The sequence below is a fragment of the Gopherus evgoodei genome, chromosome 20, assembly GCF_007399415.2.
Source record: "Gopherus evgoodei ecotype Sinaloan lineage chromosome 20, rGopEvg1_v1.p, whole genome shotgun sequence".
Taxonomy (NCBI): domain Eukaryota; kingdom Metazoa; phylum Chordata; order Testudines; family Testudinidae; genus Gopherus; species Gopherus evgoodei.
Genome location: NC_044341.1, coordinates 12,267,538 through 12,292,743, shown reverse-complemented (window position 1 = coordinate 12,292,743; position 25,206 = coordinate 12,267,538). Strand labels below are relative to the sequence as shown.

Sequence of the window (25,206 nt, the reverse complement as noted above, 5' to 3'; positions counted from 1 at the left end):
ATTCAAGAGCCTGGCAAACACTTGGGAGAAGAGCTCTCCTTGTGAAAAATTAAACCACCCTCCTCCTTCAGCTGAGGGCTGAGAACGCTGCTCCTCTAGTTCTCTGGCTCTGTCAGCATAAATAAGGGAAGATAAGAATTGATGGGCCAGACCCTAACCCAGTGTAAACTGGCAGTGACATACTGATTTACCTCATTTTAGGATATGGCCCAATAATCCAAAGGTAGTAAACAACCAGGCCTTTGAAAATAAAATAAAGAGAAAAATTCCAGTTCTTAGTTATCCAGCATAAAGAAGCCCAACAGGACACATTTATGTTTTCCATACCTTTGCAGGTCACTTTCAAACCTAATTTAAAAGAGCCCGTGCATGGTTTGAATTCCTAAGCTATATTAGGAAGCTACCACTGAGGCAGTAAGGCTGCTTAGAGTGGGGCTGCAAAGCTACTCATTACTATGGTGACCAGGATTAGAAAGTATTTTAATCACAGTGTAAAAAAATACTCCCTTAGGGGCTGTACAATTTTGCGGGAAGCCTTAGAATAGTGACCTCAGCCCTCCAGCACCAGCTGTGACATTAGTAGCTAGGCTTCTATCTGTTCTGCATGGGAAGTCCACTGCTGCAATCCGTAACCGGGATGCTGTTCACAGCTGCTGTAATACGCTGTGGGACCCTGACCTGCTTTTGCAAGAACCTGGACGTAAAAGGGCAGGACTTTACATAGTTACTTGTTACAGGCATCACAATCCAGAAATAAAAATGGGCAGGTACAAACCAACCTTCCGGTTTTCACTGTATACATCTCAGTTTGGTCTTCAACCCTCTTCCGAAAAACCTAGGATCATTATTTATATTGCGGTAGCACATAGAGGTGCCAGCTCCATTCCACTACATGCTATACACACACACGTAACAAAGAAGCAGTCCCTGCCTCAAAGAGTCACAATCTCTCATCTACATGGCAAGCCACTGCCCCGCAGGACGGGGCGTGAATCAACAGAGCACCAGATGTACCACTATGTCCAAGCAAAGCATGCCAAGCCAAACTCCAGGACTTACACTGAGTAGCAGTATTCACATGAGATGCTGCCATGCAGCAAGCTGCTGTGCTGTAGATTCACACCCTCACTTGCTGTGCAGCAACTTGCCATGTAGACAAGACCTCTCAGATACAGATCCTAAGACTCTGATTCTAATTCCAGGTGCGAGACCTTACCAGTGACGCAGGACAGAGGCAGTGAGCTCAACCCATGGAGTGGGGGGGGGGAGAGCAAGAGAGACACACTCAGACTTCCTCAGGCTAACAGGCACCTCAGGTTAGCTAAGAGGACCTGTGATACAAGCTGCCTCCATCCACCTAGCGTTCCTCCCCGGTGCAGACGTTACAGCCTCATTATAAAATCCAGGGCATAGACAATGCAGGGGCCTGCTTTGTATCTGGAATTTAAAGCACCTTTTTCTCTCTCTCGCCATAACAAAAGCCCACTCTCGGAAACTGAAAATCAGGCATGAGGGGACTGCCTCCCCAACACACACACACACACACACACACACACACACAACCCTTCCTCATTACTCCCATCCAAGACCACATTCCCCCTTCTCTCTCCTAGAATTACCCTGACTCCACCCCACTACAGGGCACTAATGGAGGGGAGAGAGCTGACAAGTCAGAATGTCTGCCCCGTGGACCTTTACCCCATAGTAAAAACTTTGCTTAGAAGAGGCAGGTGACATCTCTTCTTCCCCTATCAAATGCTACTCCCCTTCCATCTACTAGCTGGAGGGCCAAGTGCCCAAGAGACTCCCATGCCAGGCCCCATCTCCATTTACTGACCCCAGCTCAGATCCCTTGCCTGGCAAGTCATAATTTCATCAGCTATTGAGGAAGGGAAACTAAATTCCCAAAAGCAAAGGAAAGAAGGGAGAGTAGCAGCTGCATTCAGCCTTGTTTCACCCCTAGTAAAGGCTCAGACCCCACACAACCCTGGTGCTTTACAGACTAACAGGCTGGTTTCACAGTGATCTGATGCAAAGTAGTATTTGGACATGTGACCACTGCAAACCACATGTCTTCAGATTAGATCAACTGAACAGATGTAATGGGGAAAATCCAAGCACAGATCCCCAAAGAGCAGCAGCCTTGCCTGTACTGCACTAGGCCCAGTATATTTAGAGTGTTTCTCTGGTTTGTGAATAAAGGAGTCCTTCTCCAGGATTTGCACCTCCTCTCTGGGCATTGCCTTCCCTGGGTCTGTCATCACTCCAAGTGTCAGCTACCCGGAGGCACTCAATTGTGACCAAAGCAATCCGAGCCCTTTGCTGCTGGCAGAGGCAGCGCAATCAAGGACTGACACTTCACGGTTGAAGGGCTGGTCTCACACATACAGTTGTTTTAAGTCCCGTCCTGTCCTCGTCTGCCCCCCGCCGCCTCCTTTAAGCCAAGACCATCTGTTCTCTCTCTCCCTCCAATAAAATCCCAGCATATGAGAAGTCAGGGAAGCAGTGCTTCTAGCAGACAGAGCAAAGGATTGAGAGACAGGCCCCCTGGGTTCTAATCCTGGCTCTGCCACACACTTGCTCTTCAATCCCAGATACATCATTTCACCTCAGTTTCCCCATTTATAAGCGGGGCATACCAATTCTTACCTACCTCCCAAGGGTGTCATGAGCCTTCGGTCTTTGACCAGCAAAGCCCTTTGAGATCCTTGGGTGGAAGGTGCTAACAAGGACCTGTATGTTTCTCTCTTATTTTCAGTACACTGGCTCTCTGAAAACCCACATCCTGGATCCCAGTGGCACTTCCTAGCTACAAAGCTGCCAGCCTGACTAAAATGTGAGCAGCTATTTCCAAAGCTAACGAGGCTGTCCTCCTCTGACCCAGGGAAGGTATCTGCAGGCAGTACTCTTCATGTTCACCTCCCGGAATAAATCCCAAGAGTTCTATCATCTCCCCAGCCTAGGCAGGGACACAGATGGTCTCAGAGATTAACACATACAGGGAATTAACGGCCCTGTGCAAATGAGCTTCTTCATTGAATTGCCGAGCGCGTCTGTATATGATCATTATTTGTTGTGCTCAGGGCTGTAACTAACTTGAACTACAGCGCGCAGGGAGGTGCGCAGAAAAGGAAGGCAGCGTGGAAGCTACAAGGGAGAATTAGCTACTGTGTACATGGCATTTGTTTTCTCATTTCTTTAGTGTTTTCAGGAACCACTTACAGACATTTAGCAATTGGGTGGCAGAAATATATGCAGTAGCTACTGTAAGAGAGAAAGCAACAGAGCCAATGCTGTGCTGGGGAAGAGACTTGGATTTTCTCCTCCAATGTTGCTCGATCTGCACTCTTTGCTATAGAAGAAGCTGCCGTGCATGCTTCACTAGCTTAACAATAAAAGGGTTCGTTCCTAAAATAGGAAAAGATAACATGTTACAGAGTGACGGCTGATGCGTTCCTGATGAGTCGGCTTTCCAGGTGTCAGTTACCAGAGTTCTCATGGCTGCCAACCCTACAGAAGCAAGCTACTACAATGTCACTATTTGTAGAAAATAGTGATGCTAAGGGAAGATATCTGGGCAAATTGTGGCTTGATTTTTCACTCTACGATCTCCTTTCTCCCTTGTAGACTGCCTGCTTGGAAGGATTTCATCAACCCCCACATGTAAAAAGCAACAAAGAGTCCCGTGGCACCTTACAGACCAACAGACATATTGGAGCATAAGCTTTTGTGGGTGAATACCCACTTCGTCGGATGCATCATGCACCCCACGTGCACATTCAGGTGCTGTTTAAAAGTACATGATAAGGAACAGGTGCTCACCACAAGCGAGCTGTCAGTTACTCTTAAGTAGACATCTACCACCAGTTTTCTGCCCAGATCACAAATATGCAGATTCTGCTGTTAGAGACCTAGATGGACTGGCAGAGCTGGGGACTGAAGATAGGGGAGTTGAGGGCTTCAGGGAGCTAGACCGAGCCAGTGTTGTCTTGCCTGCATTCCTTGGTCATCACACAGGAGCCAAGATTTTCAAGAGTCATTAGCGATACTGGGTGCCCTGCCCAACATGAAACCCCTTAGAAGGATCCAATTGTCAGAATGCTGAACACTCATCCTCAGAAAAATCAGGCCTCTTTAAGGTGTCTCATGGTTGGCACCCAAAATCACCGGTAGTCACATTGATTTTTTTGTTTTTTTGGGTAGCAAACTTCCCAATCAATCACATACCAAGTCTCAGTAATGCTGCTACAGCTCGATTTTTAAGACTATTTTGTACCACTTGTGATTTTTAATAAACTTTTGTTTGGACAGAAAGTGTCTCTCGCTGAGCCCAGAGCCAGTCAGTGTTTGGATGGAGCTGGTTTCAAATTATGCAACTCACTACAAATGATTCCTTCTTTTATTTAAAGCCTCCCTCCTACATCTGAGGAAATCCCCAAGCAGCACTGACCCCATCTGCCAGCCTGGAATTAGGCTATGCACAAGCCTGCACATTGGATGAGGACAATCCGTACCATCCGGGAGAGGTTTACCTCCACGTCACCGACACGCGCATCCAGCACAACATCAACAGTGCTAGAGAAAGTCACGTTACAGCACAACGTGGCTGAAGAATGGGTCAGCTTCTGCCCTCATTTATCCCCGTGCTGAACACTGACATTTGTGGGTTGCGTGGGTGTAATTTAGGATAGAACCTGGCCCCATCAGAGATTTATCGTTACTAATCAAAGGAGCCTAAGTTCTGAAGGGTTCTTCTGCTGACATGTCAAAATGCTAACTTAAAAAAAAAATGTACCACCACTAAGATTCTTGGATATAGAGGCTAGAGAAATGAAAAGCCCTTAAACACTGATTTATTGATCCTCTCACAGAGCCCTGAGAGGCAAGAGGTAGCACCATTTGACAGAGGAGGAAACAGAGCAGTTAAGCGAGCTCACACAGCAAGCTAGGAATAGACGCCATGACATTAGGCAACGCTGCCTCCCCATCTCTTGTTTTATCAGCTGCCATCTGCCTCAAGGTATAAAGCCATTATCTCCCACTTTTTGGTTGCTACATGGGGTCAGGAGTCATTTTAAGTATGGAAATGCATTAGAGCATTAACAATGCAATTAACGCCCGTAGCAGCACTTCAGGCCATCAAGCCACCCTGCTGTTTCCTATTAGGGTTGCCAACTCAGACTGAAGCTATCCCTGGAGAATTTTTTTTTCCCCAGCATGATCATGTCCTTTTCTTAAAACATCCTATTAAAATCTCCTGGCTTGTTTTCAGTAGACCCTGGGAGATGGAGGCAGATCCCGGGAGACTCTCGGCCAATCTTGGAGGGTTGTCAACCTTATTTCCTATACCAGGCAGATCTGGAGTTCTGCAGAAGCCAGCGTAGTTATCAGACTCACGACAGGGCTGCAGTGAGTTCACAACTTCTGCAGTGGTCGTCTTCTACGCCTGCAAATGTGTAATGCAACATCCTCAACTATTCACAAACCACTTAGTTTACGCTGCAGCTGGCAGTACTAGCTGCTCAAAGCATTGGTAATGGCGCACTTAGTTCTAGATTACTTGTTCAAATCTGGCTCAAATCAGTTGTGGCAAAAAGTAATGACTACCTAGTAGCCTATGTGAAATGAGTTATAAATCACCTATAAGAAGAGGATTTATTCATGTCTTCAGGATGCCTGGGTTCCCAATTTTACTTTACTATATACCAAGGAAGCACAGAATTGGGCTTGTTTGAAAACAATGCTAGAGGGTTATATTTTACAAGGAATAAGCTCATAAATTAAAAAGAAAGAGGGGAACAATTTCCTAATTACCTATTTAAAAGTACAAGCAGAAGCAAAGAACATTTTAATAAAGTTCTTTTATTTAACTGATTTCACAGACTGTTGGGTGGCTTAATTGGTGTTTGTAAAACATTTGAGATCCTTCAGATGCAAGCAGCTCTGCATGTGCAAATGTTAGTTATCAGAATTTGAAATAACTGACTAAGAATCAAAGGTGTCTGGCAGTCAACAGAAACAGCCCCTCAGGGAACAGCCAGATGTAAAAAAGGATTCCCAGCTGGCTTACAGCTACCAAACTGGATCTATGCTACCCCACACCCCCGCCAATCCCCAATGTAGGGGACATGTCAAAAGCAGACAATCATCCAAAGGAAGTGCACCTAAGTGCAGCCTTTTAGAACCATCACCACCTAGGATTGTTCTAACTTACAGCAGGGACCCGCCTGGCCCTGGCGGGGAACCAATGCAGGGAACACAACATTGACTTAATGCCATCTTCACCCTCCATTCCTGGCCTCAGCACAAGGTAGAAGAGGCTGAGAATCAGGGCCAGTTTTTAATTGGCACTTTCTAAATTTGATCACACACTTGGGATAGGAGTCCATATGATTGCACTCACCCCCCCAACACACACACACACACACACACACACACACACTCCCCAACACACACAAGAGTGACCTTTCAGAATTTTCTCCAGAGTATCAGAACGATTAAAACAAACACCACTAAGTGGATAGAGGAACAGTCCTGAGACCAAGCCCTATAAAACTGCATGAAGCTGCTCAAAATCTCTTGTGAAACATTGAAATAGTTTCATCTGGGGAATGCCGGTGGACTAAATGTCACAGACACCTGACTCTTCTGACTAGGCTCTTTGCATCTTCCTCAGACAGCCCAGAAATCTGGAAGTGAACCCAAGTAGTACAGTAAACTCTGAGCAGTGACAATAGCAAACAGGATTTGCCAAGCCTCTGAGCTTGTTTTGTAAATCCCAAATTATGTAAAGCACTGGCCTTCCACAAGCAGTGTTGCCTGTTTCTGCCCCAAAGCCTTCTGGCAGAGTTCATACTACCGTTACGCCAATGTTGGAACAAAAGCAATACAGCTCTTTTTACACAAAGTACACGTATGCGCAAAAAAGGTGCCTCGTTGCTGTTCTGTACCACGAGCTGCCGTTTGAATATATTGCCAGTGACTCTAAACTGCAATTACTACTAAGCAGCAGTGGACTAGGTACTTACCTTTACTGCTATTTAATTATCTTCCCAGATTATTTTAATAGTAATTTTTTTTACTATAAACTAAAAAAAAAAAGTGTGACTTTTACACTGTAATAGGCACCCAAATAACTGCCTTGCAAAGTGAGGTCCCTTGCGTATGCAAACAGAACACAGGGCACAGCAGCTTCTTCTGCATTGCCATGCCAGTACGTTACACCCTCTAGCCTACAGGGAGACCACTCCTGGGCATTAAACATCTATTCTGTCCCCATGGTCCATGCAATCCTTGGCTTTTCTGCCACAACTGCCAGCGAGCGCCCAGCTAGTGTCAGACAATTGTTATCTGCACATCTGTCCACTAGGAAATTAAAGGAGATGCCAACAAATTCATTCCACATATGCCACCAAAAAGCCATCAGACAGCAAAGTCTTTCAGTCACCGCTAACCTCAGCTGGATTTGAGTTGGCACCCCAGTTGAGAGACGCTCCATATCCATTCCCAAACCTCTACATCAATTCCCCTTAGCAATATGTTTTGGCAGAATCTCAAGTCCCCTACATTTTTCTAACTGAGCCGTAATGAGGTGCAGAGTTCTAATGCAGTCCTGAGAAGAGACCGTGTTCCTCATTCTCTGCGGCTCTGCTGTTTGGGGCACTCCTCTGCTGTCTCGATGGTGATTGAGAGGGAAGAACTACTGGGGAATAAGCACCCAAATGTTCTACATGAGCGGCTCCTGTTCACAGCGCAGGGGACTGGAGACCCTAACGTTCACAGTCCAAGCTAGAAACAAGTAGCTCCTTCAGCCTGTTCCATGAGCAGCCTCTAGTGGGCAAACAGAGCAGAAAGCCCTATGTCCTAGCTCCCTGGGAGAGAAAGCTGGGTAGGACTGCCACTTCCAGGTGGGCAAAGCCTAACCAACTCTACGACCCCCGAGACCCTGCCACCAACTACAGGCCTTTCTCCCAGGCAGAAATTCTGATGGCTGCCAGCGTGGTGTGTCTTCTCCAGTTCTCCCTACAAGTAGAGGTACCTACCAAGGATGATGCTCTACCCATGACACTCAGCAGAAGTAGCAAGGAACTATCATGCTTATCCCCGTTTATACCATCAAAGCCAGGGCAGTCAGAGGTGTTGAACGAGCTGGCCTTCCAGCATGAAGGACCCATGAGCAAGTCAGCCACAGCCTGGGGAGCAAGGCACAGGGTTAAAACAGCCAAATTCTGCCTGCATGGCAAAGCGGTGATGGGAGGAATAGTCTCATCAAGAGCACAGGTATTTGATTTCAGCGTGCGTGCAGGAGAAAGAGCTTCCAGGGCCCCACGCACCCTTTGACAGTTTTCCATGCAGCACTGGCCTCAGACACTGTCAGCTGATTTACAATTACTTTTAGACTTGCTGTGGCTATGAGAGAGAATGGCACCTTTTCACTCAGCAGGCGTGGCAATGCATATACAGAGCAGATCAGCTGACTTTAGTGTCTTAAGGAACAGTTCAGCCCCAGCAGAGCCAACACAGTTGGAGTCTATTCCCCCCTTATCATCAACAGAACTATTTACTCTAAGGCCTTGTCAGCCCTGAAGATTTGCCCTGAGCCCAGCCATCAAGAGCAGCCCGCAGCACAGATCCACCAGCGCCAACTCCTAGCATGAAAAGAGTAACCTGTTATCTACAGCAGCACAACTGACTCCTGCTTAAAACCAGATGTACCAGTACATATCATGGTTTATAGCAGGCTACCTTGCCCGCAGCAGGGGGTTGACTCGCACAGTTCTGGGCGAGTTTTCTGACAGAAGAGTTTTACTTTAAACGGACCACATTTGAGAAGTGGGTCCCTGAGAAACAGACATGGAACCATATGGTGCCTTTTGAGAGTCACTTTTCAGAGCCTTCAAAGGGAGGTTAGTAACCCCTTCAGTTCCTGAACTTTTTGTGATCAAATCTTTTAGCTTTTTTCTCCTGCAGCCGATTGGAATTGCATAGCCCAGGGGCTCTCAAACTGGGGGCTGGGACCCCTCAGGGGGCCACAAGGTTATTACATAGGGGGTCGTGAGCTGTCGGCCTCCATCCCAAATCCCACTTTGCCTCCAGCATTTATAATGGTGTTAAATATGTTTAAAAGTGTTTTTAATTTATAATGGGGGTTGCACTCAGAGGCTTGCTGTGTGAAAGTGGTCACAAGTACAAAGGTTTGAGAACCACTGGCACAGCCAGAGTTAAACTGTCACTTCAAATGTAAAACAAGTTGTACAGCTGTAGAACATGGCTAGTTTGATACCAGAAAAAGGAAAATAATAGTTTCACACACCTGCACCTTCTTCCTCTGGCAAACAGCTAGTCAGATAGTAACTATAGATCAGGCCATCAGGAGTGCCAGAGAACAACTGTTTAATTACACATCAGCTTAAAAACCACCATATCCTAGAACACAATCACCATTATCTCTGTTATCCTCCAAGCGCCCTCTACAGGTCAGCCATCGACTTCAAATGAACACACTGACCCAAGGCACACCTTGAGCTTTGGCTAACGTCATGTGACTAGAGATCGCTTCTAGACAATTGCCATGTCTCCCTGACTAAAATCCAAGAGGCGGCAGGTATGATAACATCACGCTAGCAGCTAAAGCCACGGATCAGAAAGTACTTTCATTCTAAGCCGATATTTTCAGGCACTCACTAGAAAGGTTGGCCTTTGAGCTGAAGTTTTGCTTAAAAAAAGAGGCAGGCGAGAAAGTAACAATTCAAAACATGATCAAAACACAAAAAAAAGAGTCATTTCACGCTTCAAGGAATCCAGATTCTTTATGTAACTCAGCATTACAGTTTCGAAGCAGCATGTGCCTAGCCCTTTGTGAAGAATGCCAGGGAGCTGCCAAGCTTGAAAGAAACTGGTTGAGGAAGAACGATAATTGAGTGCAACGACTGTCCACCGGAGTAGCCCCGCATTTTTGTTACCAAATCAAGAACATATCAAATGCAGTTGTTTAGACAGCGACACATTGAAATAAACAGAGCAAGACTCAACCCACACAGAGGTCTGTAGTCTCAACATTCTCACCTCTGTGAATGCACGTACTGGGCTTGAGCCTGCCCAGGGCACATGCTGAGCACTGGATAAAGGAAGGGCATGGTAAACAGTGCTGAGCAAAAGAGGGAACCTCAGCCCTGCATTACAGTTGCCACTGTATGCTTGCCAAGTTTCTCCTCCCTGATCACAGAAATGAGGACTATGAGGGGATCATGTAACAGGGGTACGTCTATACTGCAATTAGACACCCGCAGCTGGCCCACGCCATGCTCCCAAAGCTCGGGCTGCAGGCTGTTTAACTCCTTTAGACACTGGAGCTCCAGTTCTGGAACTCTTCCACCTCGCAGGGTCCTGGAGACCAGTCTCCAGCCTAAGCCCAAACATCTACACCACAGTTACACAGCCCCCTAGCCCAAGCCAGCTGGCATGGGCCAGATGCAGGTTTTTCACTGCAGTGTAACAAGTGTCTCGTTGGCACAAGGAGGAACATCCTTGACCCCAAGCCTCTCCAGATATGACCCAGCCTGCCCCCCTTATTATTTTTTTTTTGAACCTTGAACCTCACCAGCCCAGGAACAGCCAAGAAGGGGCTCAAAATTTCTGACTGATCCATTTGAAGGATGAGTTCGCACTAAACCTAGTTTTCTCCCTCACATGGCATCCACTCACCCCCACACTGGAGTGCAGCAACCTTGCACACCCTGCTGCACCCCATGCAAGGGTTTATAAGGCCAGGAGATGGGTTACAAAGGCAGCCAGACGTGTGCCCAGAAGCCTCCTACTGCAAGACAAACCCAAGAAAGAAACCAACTGGACTCCACTGGCCATCACATACAGTCCCCAGCTAAAACCCCTCCAACGCATCATCAGGGATCTACAACCCATCCTGGACAATGACCTCACACTTTCACAGGCCTTTTGTGGCAGGCCAGTCCTCTCCCACAGACAACCTGCCAACCTGAAACATATTCTCACCAGTAACTGCACACAGCACCATAGTAACTCTAGCTCAGGAACCAATCCATGCAACAAACCTCGATGCCAACTCTGCCCACATATCTACACCAGCGACACCATCACAGGACCTAACCAGATCAGCCACACCATCACTGGTTCATTCACCTGCACATCCACCAATGTAATATACACCATCATATGCCAGCAATGCCCCTCTGCTATGTACATCGGCCAAACTGGACAGTCTCTACGGAAAAGGATAAATGGACACGAATCAGATATTAGGAATGGCAATATACAAAAACCTGTAGGAGAACACTTCAACCTCCCTGGCCACACTATAGCAGACCTGAGAGTGGCCATCCTGCAGCAAAAAAACTTCAGGACCAGATTTCAAAAAGAGAAATTGCTGAGCTTCAGTTCATCTGCAAATTTGACACCATCAGCTCAGGATTAAAGAAAGACTGTGAATGGCTTGCCAACTACAAAACCAGTTTCTCCTCCCTTGGTTTTCACACCTCAACTGCTAGAACAGGGCCTCATCCTCCCTGATTGAACTAACCTCATTATCTCTAGCTTGCTTGCATATATATACCTGCCCCTGGAAATTTCCACTACATGCATTTGACGAAGTGGGTATTCACCCACGGAAGCTCATGCTCCAAAACGTCTGTTAATCTATAAGGTGCCACAGGATTCTTTGCTGCTTTTACAGATCCAGACTAACACGGCTACCCCTCTGATACTTGACACAAAGGCAGGGAGGGTGGCAGTGCAGTTTCAACATGCTACCATATGCCTTCATGCCCACCCCTCTCCCACCAGGCCTTCCAAGTTTCCCCACAGCAACCTATTACCCTGTCCCACTGTAGCCTGGTATTCACGCAGGAAAGTTAATGCCACAACGCCTCTCTCTTTGTGCATGAGTTCATTGCTTCTTCCACTGAAGTCAATGGCAAAACTGACTTTAGTGGTGCAGGACTGGGCTGTACATTCCATGCACGGGCGAGGGCTGGGGCTGGACAGAGCTTTCCCTTGCTTTGTTTTGTGGCAATGGGATTCATCCGTCCAGACCTCTCTGCACAGCAACTGGCAAGAGGACAAAACTGTTGGGTTCAACAACCTGTTTAAATCACATGGGCCATGCATCTCTCTCCTGCAAGCTACAATGGGCTTACATGTTTTTTTTAACAGCTGAGTAAGGAAACTACACAAGGCCTTTCCATCCATGACTGCCTGTATTTATTCTAAGGACAAGGGGAGAAATAATGCAGTAGCTGGAAAAAAAAACTTTGGGCCCGATTTCATGGGTTCCCAGCCACAAGTCCTGAAAAAGAAGCAAGCTCTCAACACCTCTGGGGAATAAAGTCAGGCCCCATGTTTGGAAGCTAGTCAGCTGAAGACTCCTTCCGGGTAAAGAGTTAATATACCATTAAATATGCAATGTGCATCTTCAGGTGGAGGTAAGTATGTGGAATATACCAACACTGTAAAATAACCTAAATATACATCAATATGCCATTTAAAACATTCAGAGGTACCTTGATGCCAATCACCATGGCATCAAGGTACAAATACCAACACAGCCTAAACCATAATGCATGGAGTATTTGTGGGTGGCCCTAAAATTACGGTTAATCACATGGTACTGGCTCTGCCTCCCGCACATCTCCAGCAGATCAATCACATTAAGTGATGCTAAAAATACAACAGAATGTATTTTAAATAGGACTCTCCCCTGCAAGCAATTGCTGAACTTGTCACAGGTATGCTGTGAGAGGGAAGGTATAATCCAATGGCTCCATTAAAAGGTTATTTATACTTTGTAAAAATTTGAGAACCCCTGTTCTCCTTGATCCAACACTGGAATAGATTACTTCCAGAATTATTCTGCCATACTTCTCACCAAGTATTAAGTTTTTACAGGCTTCGTTATCAACAGCTCAGTCACCGGAGCTACCTACACCACAAGTTATTTGTCAGCCTTTCCAAATTTACTCAGAGCTGAAGATAAAAGAATTATTGCATTCTTAGCAGAGTTTGCTTTGCAACCTGTGCAGGGTTTATTTTATCCTCTCCAGAGGCTGTTGGATGAAGTACAACACGTTGAAGTTGGGTTGGTTTATATCTGCAAGCAGCCAGGAGGAGGAGTGTTTGTTCTCCAAGTGACAGACAGGGAGAGAGAAATTCCGCAATGCTGCCCTGGCACGAGCGTACCTCTGAACACAACAATCTGGTTTCCTGCTCACCCTCCAAGTGCCAACTCCTTCCCTGCCCTGCTAAGTCTGCAGACTCACAGTGCATTTTAACATTAGCACTCAGGCAAAGAGAATTATATGGCAGGGGGAAAGGGGAGATGCAGGAAGATGAGAGAAAGGAAGCTGGAGATGGCATGATAGGCTAGAATAGTGGATGCCACATTGCAAAGGCTGCCCATGAATTCATGCAGGAACTTTCCAGCCCCTTCTGCATAAAGTTGGGAAAACTAGAAAATATCCTGAAAAATCTGAACACATACAGACAGGATCCTGGCTATGGGTTAAAAACTAAGTGCATCACTTACAAGGCACGGCAATTCCCTGCAACTGCTGAGTAATGGCAAATGTCACATAGCCAAAATACCAGAGATGCAAAGTCATTCGAGCCCTCAAATCTTCCCAGAACCACTAGCATGTTTGGCATACCCCAGCTGAGGCAACAAGTCACTGTTGGCATATCCCTTCTCCCCTTCCCCTCCAATCCCCCATACTCACTAGGAAAACAAGGCAACCAGACAGGCAGGGGTGGGGGAGAGTGCAAATTATCCCTCTGCACGCACAGCAAACACAGCCCCAGACCTGGGCTCTTCCCCCAACACACACCTCCCCTAGGTATTCTCCCCTTTGCAATCCCCCTCTGCCTCTCATTCCCCCTTGGGTACCCTCCTTAGCCCACCCAGCCCTCACTCCTTTGAGCCACCCTGGGTCATTCTCTCTCCTGCACCCTCTAACTCTCCTCCCCAGCTCTCAGGACCCTCCCCCAATCTCCCTGCTAGTCCCCGGGGGAAATTCTGGGGGTCTGACTCCCAGAGCCCCAGGTGAGTTTTCTGGTCAGAGATTCAGTCCCCTAATTCCCTTCCCCTCCGAAAAACCATGGATCCCTGCCCCCGCACACACTCCCCCTGCCCTTCCCAGGGGTCTCTGCCCCCCTCACTCCCCCCTCTGCCACCCCCAAGGGGTCTCTGCTCCCCAGAGGTCCCTAGTCCCCTGCACTCCTCCTGCCCACCCCCCATGGGGTCCCTACCCTCTGCCCCCCCGGGGGGTCCCTGCACCCCCTCTGCCTCCGCCAGGGTCCCTGCCTCCCTGTGCTCCCTCTGCCCCCTGCGCCCCCTCTGCCCCCCCGGGGGTCCCTGCCCCCTGCTCCCCCTCTGCCCCCCATAGGTCCCTACCCTCGGCCCCCCCATGGGGTCCCTGCTCCCCCTCTGCCCCCCCGGGGGTCCCTGCCCCCCTGCGCCCCCTCTGCCCCCCCCAGGGTCCCACCCAAGGCCCCGCAGGGGTCCCTGCCCCCGGCTGTTTACCTGGGCCGCGCACCCGGGGCGGGGCAGGCAGCCCCCCTTGGCCTCGCCCTGTCGGAGGCGCCTCTCGCTACCGGCCGCTCTGAACACCCCTCCACCTGCCCGGGCGGGAGCCCTGCCCCGTCTGACGTCACGAGACCGCCCTGGCCCCTCCCCGGGCCCCGCCATTGGCTACCGGCGCCGCCTATCAGCCTTGGGAGGGCGGGACCTCGGAGAGGCCGCTGTAGTGGGCGGGGCAGGCAGGTGGAGATGTGATGTCGGGGAGAGGGCGGGGCCAAAGCAGGCAGCTCTGGCCAGGTGGTCAGCCAGGCAGGGGGATTTCTACCCCGGCTGGGGGCTGTTCTTGCCAGGGCTGGGGGAAGGGGGGCAATTGTCCTGGGGCCCCAGAACGGGGGTCACTGGGGGAAGTGGGAGAAATGGGAGGGGCAGGGCCCCAGCACACGCAATGTTTTGGGGCCCCAAATTTCTCTCACTCGGCCTGGTTATGCAACAGACCCTAATTCAGTGGGAGCAACGTCGCCATTGGCTGGGCTAGCAGGAGTCCAGCCCCCAACAGCCACGGCCCAACAATGGCATCATGGTGCCCGGTGGGGATGCTGTGACCAGGCATCGTCATGGGGGGAATGGGGGTGCGGTGGGTTACCCACAAGCTATTCCTGGACCTGTCACTTCCATTCTAGACAGCTAGATTCTTGTCCCTCCCTCCTCACCGTAGGATTTCAGCACTTTCCAATAATGCATTAAACAACGTGGCTAATACCTTTCACGGATGGTTCACATCCTCCCTGCAAGAGGAGAAATGTGTGTGCAGTGGAGTGTTTTGATGGGGAGGTTTTAACACAAGTCTGTCTGTGCTGCTTTGCATGTGTTAGAGAAGGCAAGTTGAAGAAGCAGGCCTGGCACTTGGAGCAGAAGGCGTGGCTGTTTGGGGTCCTCCTTTAATCCTGTGGGATTTCACCGCACAGTCTCACACCAGCCCCCTCCAAAGTTCTGCCTCCTGCACAGCGTGTTACCTTTGTGACAGAATGTTCCATCGTGCCTGAGGAGTGGAGCAGTCAATCATGATGCTTATCCCAAAGCTTTAGGTTTCTTCAGGTTTTCTGGGACCAGGTCATTGAACTCCATGATGATAAGCCCCAAAATCCTAAACTTGGCTCAATATTCTACGGGAAGCCAGTGCAGAATGGGCAACAGGTCTGATGTATTCACGGTAACCTGTGTTGCTGAGGCTATGTGACAACCTCTTGTACTAGTTGGAGTTCCCTAAGGACCGATAGCTGCACATCCATCAGTATTGCATTGCTGTAGTCTAGAAGGGAGGTAACAAAGGTTTATATCACCAAAGCCAGGTCATCATCTGACAGGATGGGATGGTGTTTCCTCGCCGGGCGGAAATGGTAGAATGTATTACTCGCAGATGCCATGGGAGAGTTTAGTGTCAGTGAGGAATCCAGGAGCACCCCTAACCTATGGACTCAACTGACAATTGTGGGTGCGTATCCAGCCAAAAGAGACTTCACCATGGATGCACCTCTAGGCTAGAGAGATGCAGGAACTGCACTTAGAGGAAACGGGACGTGTCTGGAATCTCTTTTCCTGCCTGTCAAACCTCTCCTGGAGGATGAAGGTTCTCACATTGTAACATCAAGAGGCCATGCCGCCATATAGTATCACCCCTGAACATATCATTTAAAGGCCTGGTAGGACAGTCCTCGGCGTAGCACCACTGCAACTTGGAAGTATGTTTAGGTGGCCGTCCAGGGCCACCCAGAGTATTCAGGGGGCCTGGGGCAAAGCAATTTTGGGGGTCCCTTCCATAAAAATAAGTTGCAATACTATAGAATACTATATTCTCGTGGGGGCTCCTGTGGGGCCCAGCACCTGGAGCAAATTTCCCCACTTGCCCCTCCCCTGGGCGGCCCTGTGGCCATCCTTCTTACATACAATGATACCACAGTACTCAGTCTACAGCATTGTTGCTGTCATAGCACTAATTTAAGCTATAATGTTTTGACCTTTATTCCATGATACTGTGGTTAATTGTTTGTAAGAGATGTCCCAGGCAGAGCCGGCTCCAGGCACCAGCTTAGCAAGCAGGTGCTTGGGGGTGGCCACTCTGGAGCGGGGCGGCACATTCAGCTATTTGGCAGCAATTCGGCAGAGGTTCCCTCACTCCCGCTTGGAGCGAAGGACCTCCCGCTGAATTGCCGCAGATCGCGATCGCGGTGGTTTTTTTTGGTTTTTGGTTTTTTTGCTGCTTGGAGCGGCAAAACCCCTGGAGCCAGCCCTGGTCCCAGGTCAGGGCTAATTGATTAAATGGTACACCCCTTCCAAAGCATTGTGATATCAGACACTTGTTAGAGGGGAGGGGATAGTGGCCTAAGATGCAGATTTAAAATACTACCCCTTCTTGGACTCAGAGGTTCCTATCCCAACAAGTTACTCTCCACCTTTTACCCTTCCCTAGTACCTAAGCTGTTCCATGCAAATCATTCATATGAGGCCTTCCATGTGTTCTGTGTGAATATTAAAGATTTCATGATCTCTTCATAAGAAAACTGTGCCACTGTCTCCTTCGCTGATATGTCCTGCTCCTGCCGCCCTCGCCAACTGTTGTGCTGTTTGTTGCTACCTTTCTCCTCAGAGGTGGCTCCATTTCTGCAGTCTTGTATTATCACTTTATAGTAGATGTTGTAGTTGAGCTTACAGAGGAATTTTCATTGTAAATCCCCTGCTTCCAATTACTCCTAACTTTCGGAAAAGTTTCACATTTTGGCCTAGAATTTTCCATATCTATTTTCAGATCAAAGATTATTATATTTTCAAAACTGAGCAAAATCCGTTCAGTGGCCTTTGAGTTATGCAAGGGCACACAAAAAATATTTTTCTGCTGTAGAAGCTTATTTAAAAGCTCCTAGACATATAACAAATTAAGTTGTATCTTTTCATATTGCAAAAAAAAAAAATTAGTGATGGAAAATTCTGTTTAGCACATGCTCCGTACTAATGTATGAGACTACATAATGACTGACTTTCATTTGTGAGGTTAATATTGTTTATAAAGTGTCTTGAAATCTCCAAAGAAAAGGAAATGTAGAACTACACGACACTGTGATATGCTTGCTAATGTGTATGTGCAGCACAATTCTCAACAAGATGGTATCAGAAATGCTCTGAGGTTTCTAAGTGTTGGCTTTTTCAGAAGAGCTCAGGGCTAGATTGTTAAATTCTCAGCACTCATAATTGGGCCCAGATTTTCAAACACCTCAGCTCCCAATAGCTACCCGCATGCTGATCTCTCTGGAAAAATCCGTCCACTTATATTTGTGCCTAAATGGCAGCTGATCTCCTCTAAACTATGACCCTAAACTGTTAACAGATAACCGATTTTTTTGCTAGCTCAAGTGGAATGCTGGGCCTGTGCTTTTGGAGTGGAAATATCTGAGTCCTACTCTGGGGTTGGACTGCCCTTTCTTCTGCTGACTGTGCCTTTTGTGCTTCAGAATCTAAACCAGGGTTTCTCAAACAGGGGTCTCCACTTCTGTAGGGAAAGCCCCTGGCAGGCTGGGCCAGTGTGTTTACCTGCCTCGTCTGCAGGTCCAGCCGATCACGGCTCCTCCTGACCACAGATCTCTGCTCCGGGCTAATAGGAGTTGCTGGAAGCAGCGGCCAGTAAGTCCCTCGGCCCGCACTGCTTCCAGCAGCTCCCATTGGCCCGGAGCAGCAATCCACGGCCAGTGGGAGCCGCGATCGGCCGGTAGGTAAACACACCGGCCCAGCCCGCCAGGGGCTTTCCCTACAGAAGCGGCAACCCCTGTCTGAGAAACCCTGAGCTAAACTTTCATTTACATCTATACAGCCTGATTCACCACTCTGTTATGACAGCCTTACAGCAGTGTATGCTGTGTGAAACAAGTGTAAACTGAACAGTGAGATCTGCGTGAGTCTGAAGACAGTTTAACACAGAATTTCTCAAACTTGTGTACTGGTGACTTCTTTCACACAGCAAGCCTCTGAGTGCGACCCCCCCTATAAATTAAAAACACTTTTTTATATATTTAACACCATTACAAATGCTGGATGCAAAGCAAGGTTTGGGGTGGAGGCTGACAGCCCGCGACCCCCCATGTAATAACCTTGTGACCTCCTGAGGGGTCCCAACCCCCAGTTTGAGAACCTTACAGCCGTAAGAGAAGAGTGACCTGCTTCTATTCATTTCAAGAGGAAGCTGTCTCTGAAGTCCAGTGATGACCATTTAAATGCCAGCATTGTTAACAATTTTACTGTTGGCCAAAGCATTCAAGAAAGAAGAGAGACCATCATATTGTGAAGCTCTTCAGAACCGACTGTGTGTAGCACCGTAAGCGTTTCACAGGAGTATTGTAAAAAGCTTCACTGGAGGTCTTGAAAAGGAGGCTGATTTTGATGTCAAAAGTGGGTGGGGCCTGAATTGTGGGTGGAGTCCAGGACAAAATCCCATGCTTATTTTTTTTCCTCCCAATCTGCCCCCTGGTTCTATCCCTGCTGTTGTTGCATTAAATTTCACATGCAGCGTAGGAACAACTATCCTAAGTGCCCATGGATGGTTACAATGTTAATAACTTCACCATGCACGTGAGACATCCCCTTGTGATGAAAAATGTTGAAACGAAACCCTTCCACATTTCTGAATGGAAATGGCTTGGAACGTTTCGTCGCGCGAAAGCCTTCGGCGTTTCAGCTTCTCCTCCTGACCTGGGAAGAAAACCAGTGTTGGCGTTTCTCACAGGATGGAAATGCCAAACTTCAGCTCCAGTTCAAGCATGACTTGCCCCTGTGCACACCAACCAGCCACAAAAGAAAACAGCACAGCAGGTGCCACTTTTTAACTGTCTCTTAAGGCTTGAAATCATTTTCCCGTGTGGACAAGCTCTTATGTGCTCCCTTTTGTGTGTGGACAGGACCTTAGATGTGTCTTTCTTCAGAAGGGAGTTTAAATCAAGCCCCATGTTGCCCGTCTCCAACAGCCCAGGTGAAACTTAAAGGCCCACAGCCCCCTTCTTGAATTCAACCAAGGGTAAGTCTAATGGCCTCACCAAATGAGGTCTGGCCTCGCAAGAGCCAGATACTGCCTGCTGCAGTCACTTATTAAGTTATCTTGCATGATGGTTGCAGCTATGTGGACACAGCGTCCTTGCCATAAGGAAAAATCAGTCACCATCTATCCAGATACCATGGACAGAGCAGGCCAAAGGAAGAACTGATGCGAAGGAGTGCAACTCCCATGGTAGTAACTAACAGGAGAGCAGTTAAAGGGCAAATAAATTAGCTCCCCCACTACACATACACACACCTCCTTTACCTCGCACCCTCAGGTCAACATTTCTTGCTGCATCTGCTATCACACCCCCTCACTGGGCAGATCACACTCATTAGACTGTAACACAGTCCTGCTAGTTATTTTTCCTAGCATGCGAGCAGTGCGCAGTCTTCTAAGAAATGCTGTATTTCTGTCAGTGATGCTGGAACCCTTTTAATAGTGGGGGTGCTGAAAGCCAGCCCCCTTATCCCTGTTTGCACCCTCCAGCTGAGGCCGGGAGCAGTGCTGTGTCTCCAGGAGGGGGGGACCCGGACAGGGGCAAGGGGGCAAAGGCTGGGGGCGTTCCCACAACCAGGACCCTGCATGTGGGGCCAGTAGCAGAGCTCTGGCCACAGGGGCAGTGGCCAGGACCCCGGGAGCAGAGTGTCGGGAGTGCAGGGCTGGGTGCAGGGCCCAAGTCACAGGGTCAGGGAGTGGGGCCATTGCCCCAAGAGCAGAGCCCCAGGTGCAGGACCAAGAGTAGGGCCCCAGGCACAGGGTCAGTGGCCAGGGAGTGGGGCACGGGACCAGTGGCTGGGACCTGAGGCCCGTGCTGGGGAATGGAGGCCTGATGCTGGTGCTGCGTAAAAACTCCCCCCTGCACTCCTAGTTCCTGCACCTTTGATTTCTGTTGGTTTTGTGGAGCTCATCTTTGCAGGGAGCTGCTGCAAACGGCAAGAGTTATCTCTCAGTTTTAATCGTTGTAACCGCAGCCAATTCTTGGGGCACAGTGGCTTCCTGGGAATCCGGCATTGGCATACAGGCTGAGATTTCTGAAAGGGGGGTGATGGCATGCATGCTGTTTGGAGCCCCCTTTGTTCCAGGACTGATGTAGATAGTGTCAATAAACAATACGGTACACACCAAGGAAATAAACTGACTCTGCATCACTGATTTCTCCGTCTAAGGAAAACTGAGCTGGTGTAAAGCAGGAAGGATGCCACTGACGTCAGTAGAGTTACACCAGTGTAAATCTGTGGTCAGTTATAGCTGGGAAGTGGGGGTGCACACCTGCTTTGCTCTCATTTTGGCCTGATACAGGGCACCACAGAATCTTTGGGGTAAGCAAGAGCAGGAGCAGAGCAGTTATGGTTGCTCCTGCTCATTTACTATTGCAATCCTCTCTCAGTCAGACACGTTCTAAGGGATAAGGGCGGTTGTGTGTAAGTTGCTGCTGGGTGCAGAACAGCTGCTCTATTTGCTTACTCAGGGCCTTCCTGTCCTTTCATCGCTGCTGGTTTTGTAACTCCACCGGCTTCGTCGGATGCTGCCAGGCACTCAGCACATTTGAAAAGCAGCTTGCTTCTCTGTATGTATTTAAGAGCCTAACTGCAGGCTCAAAATCTTGGCCACTGGAATCAAATCCTATTTTTCCCCCTGGAAACTGATTAATTTTCATTCTACAGAATTTCAGTTTCCCAAGTCGTTGTGCAGCGACCTAGATTTTCTTCAGAGAAACTTTCCCCGGGGAGTGAGGCCTCCCGAGTGCTTTTCCTAACTCAGCCACTCACTGGCTGCGTCACCACCGGCAAGTCACTTCAGTTCTCAGGCCCGTTTCCCTGCCTGCAAGAGGAAGATAAATATCGTTATCTATGTCACAGAGAGGAGGCTGTGAGGTGTAATTCAGTCCTCTTTGTAAAGCCCTTTGAGACCTTCCATAGAAGGTGCTGTAGAAAGGCAAATGACCATTAGAAATGCTGGGAGAGCCTCAGATGAAAGAGAAGGTGCAATAACCTCCCAAGGGAAGTGGTGAAATCCCATTGTTCGGCCCATTTAAAACTAGTGCACTAATAACTGCACTAGAGACAACTCTCCTGGCCTGCCCAGCAGATGCCCTAATAGGATTCATCCCTCTTTGGCACTTAGGGTGATCATGGCAAATGATGTGTCCGAGTGGCCCTTCCTGCAGTGTGGAGAGCCCTGCCTGTGCCCATGGGCCTAGCATTGTGCAAGTGAAGCTGGCCCAGTGCTTTCCGCAGCAGCCTCTGGACTTATCAGCTTTGTGCATGAACTTTCCAACCAGCTGAGGCCCGGCCACTCAGTGAATGGCTCTGCTGACGAAGCAGGGAAAGGGCTGCTGAAAACAAAACAAACCCAAACAGGGGGGCGAGCTAGCGAGTGGCAGCCCAACAGCGTTTGGCCCAATTGAGCTGACCCCGCATAAAACCTTTTGTTCTCCTTCCTCAGCCACTCGGTAGTTTTGAGTGGAAGCCTCTGAGCAAAGGCGCTTTCATTGGACCATAAGCAATGAGTAAAGCCAGGTCCCCGGGCTCTGTTCCAGGCTCTGCTACTGATTCTCTGGGAATCAGGAGATCCCTTTCCCTCTCCGTGCCTTGGCTTCCCTGTGTGTAAAATGGGGGTGATACGCTGACAAATCCACAGTCACCGAGGATGTCACAGTTGGCATTCTGATAGGCCATGTCCATGAGGAACTGCACAGCCACAGGAGGGTCAGAACTCAGACTTTCTTGCTTCAACAGGTCAGGCCTATTAAATGAGAATCTCCACTAGCTGGAGTCCATGACACATGGCTGAGCAGTTCCACTTTGGTCCATTAGAGGGCAGTGGTGCACACACTAGCCAGTATTTCCTTCCTTATGGTGGCTGTGAGGTTAACTAATGTTTGTTAATCAGGGGTCGAACGGGGGGAGGGCCAGAAGGTGGTACTTGTCCAGACTCCTCCCACAAAATAAGCTCAGCTCATGTGAGTCGCTGGAACGAGAGGCTGCTCAAAGTAGATTGTGTGGCTGTTTACAATGTGCTCATGCAGCTCTCTGAACTCCACAGGGTGCCTTGAGCCTGGCTTCCCCTTAGTGGGGCCTCACTATTCCCCAGGGCTCTGATTGGCTTCTCAGGACAGGGTCCTTCTTGATGGGAGATAAAAAAATAAGTGGTGGCATCTCCCAAACGCCACCCAGCTTGTGGCACCAGAATGAGAAATTGCTCCCAGAAAGCAATGCAGATCTAGGACTCACCCTCTCCTTTGTTACGTGAGGAACCTAGTTAACAAACAGGCATTTCCATGATCATCACTGCACCTCAGAGTTAGCACCTCACTGAGATGACTGCAACAATTCACATGTCCTCTGCAAACTCAAGCAAATCTCTCTGCCTCACTCACATCTGGGTCACATTTTTGACATTTTCTTTGCAAACATACAAGCTAGAGACTTTTAAAAAAATTAAGAAAGAAAGCAAGCTGAGATGCGGGACAAGAAGGACGCACTCGGAGAGAGATGCCAGTATGCCATTACCATGTAAAGCACTCAGAGGTGCCTAGCTGAAAGGTGCCAGAGCAGGAGAAAGTATTTTTTTGTGGGTGGTATCTTTCACTGCAAAAGTGTCATGAAAATTTGTATAGATGGGTAAAATACGGAGTCCTGTGCACTAGTGTAAAATAAAGCCAAAGCTCCATAGCACTGGAAAACAGCACATCCTGTTTGATTGGACAAATGAATGACTGTCACTAATGGTAATGCTAAGGAATCCAGGTCATCTCGTGAGCCGTGTGGGCCAGAGACCCACGTAGCAAAGAGGAGCTCTCATGCTAATCAGTAGCTTTGTGCTCAGTCTCTCTTGCTGTCATTTTGAGAGTTAATATTCTCACCGCTATTTTTCATGCTAATTGGCCAGGGGGGCATGCTCCCCTCAGCAGCCAGTCAGGACTCCCCTTCATTGCACGAAATTCACCAGGTGATGCTGAGCAAAACAGAGTGCTTAAGCACGATGGCCAATCCTGAACTCCGACTGGCTGGCGAGGAGGTCATGTGATGTATAAAACCACCAGGAGGGCAGCAATCTGTTTGCTACCCAGTGGGTGGGGCCCATCAGCTCTGTCCCAGAGCCTGGATCTTGACGCTGGCCCTGGTGCGAGCAGAACGGCAGCTGAGCTGTGGGCGGGGGCAATGCTCGAGTTCTGGAGAGCTGCTGAGCCCCCTTTGGCTTCCAGCGGAGGGGGACGGGGCGAAGATCATGGGGGAGGAGGGCAGTTGGCAGAGAGATCTGCAATCAATACAGCAGATGTTATCAGTGTGACAGGAGGACCCTGGTGGGATTTTTGGCACCAGCCCCTGTACCAGTTTTAGGAGCCCTTGTTAATTATAGAACATTTTCAGAAGCACTTAGCACTGTGGGGCAGATGGCGTAATCCCGCTGATGCCTGGGCACATGTCATGGCCCCCTTGTGTCATGTGGGCATGTGTTATGGCTTTCCCAAGGTGTGGGAAGCTTGCTAGAGGCATGCAGGCTGCCCACACAGAAGAGGGGCTCCCTGGACATGGCAGGCAGCAGGGAGTCCTCTCATCACCAGAGGAAGATTAATTGGCCAAGAGTATGTGTCTGCTCTGCAGAAGCAGCTGTTTGCCTGGAGTCCTAGCTGGAGCAGCACGTGGGTGAAAGAGGACAGACAGAGAGAGAAAACACAGGAGCAAATCTCGGGCTAATTTTGTCCAGCATCCACAAGGAAATCTACTGAAATACTGGGGCCCAAATTTCAGCCGGGTGGAATCAGGTGCAACTCCTGTTCAAATCAATGGAGCTGCATCTGCTTGGCACCAGGACCGAACCCGGGCCTAAGTGTGGACACCAGTGCTAATGCAGAGTAACTCCACCCAAGTCAATGGAGTTACTTTGGATTTGCGCCAGTGTAATGGAGACAAGAATCAGTCCCTGCGAGTCTGGATCCTGCCGTGAAGAGGATCCGCTGCTCACAACACATACTCTGACGCCCCTTTTGCTCCTGTTCCTGGGAGCAGGCGACAGGTGGAAAACCCCCCTGTGAGGATGTTTCTGCCCCTGGAGGCACGCTCAGCTGCAGAAACCACCTCCCTGCTCTCTTACCTGCTTTGCCATGAATGACGCGGTGCCTTGATGCTGCCTCTGTTTCATACCTGCTTACCCAGTCTAGCAAGAACAGAGGGATTTAGAGGGAACGGGGCAGGTGCCTGCATCAGAGCTACTCCCTTTGCATCCGACAAGCCAGGCTAGTCTGGCTGGCTGAGAGCAAAGCTGCATCATGACTTGGCATGCGGCCTGGAGAATAGGAAGGGGCAAGAGAGACTTGGCCTGAGTCCTAGAGATGAGTGCGCATTGTATTTGCCAGTGAGAACCATTATGGGGCTAGCAGTCTATCCAGGAGAGTTTCCGGCAGTGGAATAGCCTGGGGGCTTGCCAGCTAGGAGTGAGATGCAGCGGCTGTGCTGCGCAGGGGGAACCTGGGATGGCTCAGGATTGAGGGGCCCTGGCAGAGCTGTGTAGGGAGTTTGGGATTTGGGGGGCTGCAGAGATCAGGACTGAGAATGCTTTCCCAGCACCTGCCTGTACC

The 25,206-nt window shown here is 49.0% G+C and overlaps 1 protein-coding gene and 1 long non-coding RNA gene across 2 annotated transcripts in view; both read right to left on the bottom strand.

Moving 5' to 3' along the window:
* EPB41 (erythrocyte membrane protein band 4.1) overlaps window positions 1-14,626 on the bottom strand; it is a 160,593-nt gene extending 145,967 nt beyond the window's left edge. Inside the window, exon 1 of the mRNA XM_030538994.1 lies at window positions 14,549-14,626. The gene's annotated coding sequence lies outside the window, so the exon portion shown is untranslated. The remainder of the gene's footprint in view (window positions 1-14,548) is intronic.
* A 4,185-nt stretch (window positions 14,627-18,811) lies between these two features.
* Window positions 18,812-24,859, bottom strand: LOC115637595. The gene is made up of 2 exons (XR_003997303.1): window positions 24,723-24,859; window positions 18,812-21,446 (listed from the first exon to the last, which is right to left on the bottom strand). It is a non-coding gene; the product is annotated as an uncharacterized LOC115637595 (long non-coding RNA).
* Between the last annotated feature and the right edge of the window lie 347 nt (window positions 24,860-25,206).